Genomic DNA, 4,480 nt, shown 5'->3' on the forward strand with positions numbered 1-4,480 from the left:
CAATGATAAGAGAGAAACATTGATTGGCTGTCTCCTGCACACCCTCCCCCTAGCCCACCCCCCATTGGGGATCGAGCCCGCAACCTGGGCATATGCCCTGACCGGGACTCAAACCATGACCTCCTGGTAGGTCGATGCTCAACCACTGTGCCATGCTGGCCGAGCTATAAAGTCCTTTTTTGCCTTACAAGAGAACATTTACAACTTCCAGGGATTAAGATGTAGATATCTTTTGCGCCATTTCCAGCCTATCACACTGTCAAAATTCTAGGGAGCCTGGCTGATTTGGCTCAGTGGTTAGAGTGTTGGCCCTCGAACTGAAGGGTCTTGGGTTTGATTCCCCGGTTAAGGGTCCTGTTGGGTGAAGGGCTCCAGTTCAGATTGGACAGACCTGGATTTACATCCTAGTCCTGCACGGACTGGCCATGAAGACACCCGCTCTTCCCTGCTTCCTCATCTCTAAACCGGGGGAACTGCTACAGGAAGCATGTACCTCATAGATTCAGTTGTTAAGAAATAAGCATAGTGTTGAATGCAGTGTCCAGATAACCAATAGTAAGATGCGCAGCCCTGCCCAGGTGCAGGGGGCAGGTCCGCCCCGCAGGCTCCTCCCTCCCTGGCTGGCGGGAGGGCCTGAGGCAAGCACGCAGCCCTGAGCTGGGCTGTTTGGGAAGGGCTTTGGTTACAGAAGAGCTTGAGTTCGCAGCAACTGGCCTCTTCCCCTCTGCCCTCTGCCTCCTCGGGAGCCCCTCATTAACCCTCAGCAAAGCAGAGGGCAGGGAAGCCTGGTAATTCCCCGGGTTCTACACCACTACGCCAACATGGGTCTCCGTGGGCTTCGAGGACCGTGTTGTTCAGCTCACCCAGGGACCTCAGCAGGCCCAGCCTCACCCCCAGTCCAGCTGCAGCCACAGGGCTGGCAGCCAGGCCAGTCCGGGGAAAGCAGGAGGTGACCCCATCCCCTGCCCTGGGCCTTCTGGGGAGTTTGCCTGCACAAGAACCCCTTTCAGAGCTGTGAATCAGATTGTGGGAAAGGCCTGTGATTGCACAGGTTGTTTTAAAGCAATAACAAGTTAGTTTAGCAAACACAAGTCACCTAACAATAGCCTAACATTGACTCTGAGGTCACCAAGCCCAGGTGCCCCAAGGGAAACCATTGTGGACAGACTGAGCTGCCCAAGGCACTGTGTGTGTGTGTGGGGGGGGGGGGGCAGTGGGATAGCATTGACCCCCATGAGCCCCAGTCTAGGCCAGCTGTGGGCAAACTACGGCCCGCGGGCCGGATCCGGCCGTTTGAAATGAATAAAACTAAAAAAAAAAAAGACCGTACCCTTTTATGTAATGATGTTTACTTTGAATTTATATTAGTTCACACAAACACTCCATCCATGCTTTTGTTCCGGCCCTCCGGTCCAGTTTAAGAACCCATTGTGGCCCTCGAGTCAAAAAGTTTGCCCACCCCTGGCTAGGCACACCTGACACCCAGTCAGGAGAGACTCTGCCCTTTATTGAGCGCCATTGTGTACTACACCCTGTCTATCCCATCACGGGTGAGGGGCTGGAGCCTTCTAATGCCCCATGGTCCTGCCCCAAGGTCTCTGAGTTTTTCCCAAATGAACCTCACCTCCCTGCTCCTACCTGGTATGTCTAGTTCCTGCACTGAATCCCCATAACTGGCCTCTCCCTCCCGCTCCTCAGAGAGCACGGTGTGACAAATTCACACTCACTCAGCGCCTTGTTGGCTCACTGCCAAGCACCTTTCTATTTGTCACAGGCCTTGCGCAATGTGGGCAGCCCGTGCATGCTGGCACCCAGGCTCATGCCCAGCCCTCAGGGCTGCATACTGTCTCTCTTTTCCTGGAATCCTCCTTTAAAATTAGACGTGCTGCAGGCTTAACAACATGACCCATGTGGACTGGCTGTCATCATCTATGACACACACACAGCACTCCTAACACATAAGCGAGTTTCCTTTGTTTTTATTACAACTGTATTAGCATCTGCAGATTGTGGAGCTGCAAAGGGCCTCCCAAACTGTGAAGTCCAGCTCTTACTTTATAAATTAGGAACCTGGAGCAAGGATGTCCTCCAAGCCACACAGCTGGGTCTGGACTTTTAAACTATGTGGCCCCAGTACATTATTATTCCTGCTCGCCGATGACAACCTGGTGACAAGGTTCACAACTGGAGTCATACGAGGACTGTCCTCAAAGCAGGATATGAGCCTCCATCCTGGACAAGTGGGAGCTTGTGGAACTGAGTCAGGGGCCAGGTTGGGCAAGGGTGATCCACAAGAGAGGGTCAGGAGGCAAAACTGGTCACAAACAGGCACAGGCTGATCCAGGCATCCTTAGAGAAGTGAGGCAGGTAGAGGGAATACAGGCACAAGGCTCTGCTGGCTTCAAGGTCGGGAGGAGGGGCCGGAGAAAGGGCCTCTGCCCTGCAGCGCTGCAGTAGTGGGGTGGTTGAGTGGAATGATGACTCTGGCTTCCTGTTCTTATAAAACTGGATAGCTGTCTCAATTGCCCAACCCCAAGTTTAGAACCTGCTTTTTTCCCTATTCGTGTGGAGTAGAAGCTTGTTAATTGACTCAGGATTAATCAGTTTCAAAATCAGCATGCACACGTCAGTTTTGTAGGTGCTTAATAGTCTGAACAAGATCCCACAGAACTACGCCTCCCACCTCCCATCCCAAGGCTCTTCCCACCAGACCAAGGAGCTCTTTGCTCACGCAGAGCCAAAATTCATTGAAAAAAAATGTTTTTGTTTTACCTGTGTTTACCCTTCTGATTTGGAACTGAGGATTTAGCTAATTTAAAAAAAGGTTAGCCCTAGCTGATTTGGCTCAGTGGATAGAGCACTGGCCTGCAGTCTGAAGGGTCCCAGGTTCAATTCCAACCAAGGGCACATGCCTGGGTTGCAGGCTTGATCCCCAGTAGGGGGCGTGCAGGAGGCAGCAATTAATCATTCTCTCTCATTGATGTTTCTATCTCTCCCTCTCCCTTCCTCTCTGAAATCAATAAAAATATTTTTTTAAAAAAAATTTAAGCTCCATAATGAGCAGCAGGTCCTGCAGGTGGAATGGTTAGGTCAGCTGTTAGTCTTCAAGCCAACTCAGAGATGGACCTATTACTCTGGGCCTCTGTTGCTCCAATCATAAAAATTCAGATAAAGGTGGAGGACAGACTTACCTAGTGGTGGTTGATTTTCAGGGACCCCCAACTTGCACAAACACTTTTCAAGGCTTATATAGTATATTTATAATTTTGTATTCTTTTACTTTAAAAAGTTCCCCAAATTACATATTCCTAAGACTCTATAAAACCTCATTCATCACCAGATAGATAGTGTCATGAAGCTAGTTCAGAGTCAATGAATTCAGATTTAATTCACATTCACAACATCTTGAAGAAGGAACCCAGCCTTCTTGAGAGAAAGACTGGAAACAATACAATCTTATCTCTACTTTTGCCAACTCCTTTACCCCCACTCCCACCACTAAAGTGTGGGAGATGTTGGTAGCAACAGCAAGCTAACACCAGATATGCATTAACATGATTCTATTTGAAAAGCCACAAAGCTATGTGTTATAGTGGTTTCTCTTACTAATGGGGAGATGGGGAGCTTCTGCTGTAGAAACTAAAACTAAGCTCATACAAAACTGGGCTAATTTGACTTGAGGATTGCAGAGCAGGAGGAAGCCAGGAAGAGGAGAAAAAAGAAGCAGAGAAAGCTATGAAGCAGAGAAAGATTGGCAGACTGGTCTATAGGACAGGAGAGAGCCATCCCCTGACATGGGCACCCTTGCAGCATGGAGGAAAAACATCACCGAGCCCCTGCTAACATTCTAGTAGCAACTGAGGTCACAATCCAGAAAAGATCTCTGTGCCGAAAGGTGGATCACATAATGTGTTGTGAAGGGGTTCAGTCATTCATTGCTCATTCAACAAATGTTTTAAGTAATTGTTGCTAGATGTTGGGGACAATGATGAGCAAAACATTGTTTCGGTCTGGAGGGGAATACAGACAACCAAAGAGATGGTTGCAAACCGGTGAGATATGTGCTTTGATAGGGCAGGTACAGGATATCAGGGGAGCACCAAGAGGGCATCTAATCCAGATGTAGGGGGTCGGAGAGTTCTCCAGGGAAGTGAGGAACCAGCTGGGATGTGCCAGATGAGTCGGCATCCACCAGAAGAAGGCACGAGAGGGGAGTTTTAGGCGAAGGAAGAGGGAAGCAGTTCAGTGTTCCCGAAGGCTGTGGACCAGGTGTGTGTTGGGTTGCGGGAGGAGGGTGGAGGAAGCACAGCTTAGCAGGTGCTGAGTCACATAGGTTTTGAAAGCCTTAGTAAGGACTGTGGACTTTGCCTTAAAGGCAGTGAGAATGACGATATAGCCCTAGCCAGTGTGGCTCAGTGGATAGAGTGTCGGCCTGAGGACTGAAGGGTCCCAGATTCTATTCCGGTCAAGGGCACATACC

This window comes from Myotis brandtii, unplaced genomic scaffold (assembly GCF_000412655.1).
Source record: "Myotis brandtii unplaced genomic scaffold, ASM41265v1 scaffold125, whole genome shotgun sequence".
NCBI classification, from domain to species: domain Eukaryota; kingdom Metazoa; phylum Chordata; class Mammalia; order Chiroptera; family Vespertilionidae; genus Myotis; species Myotis brandtii.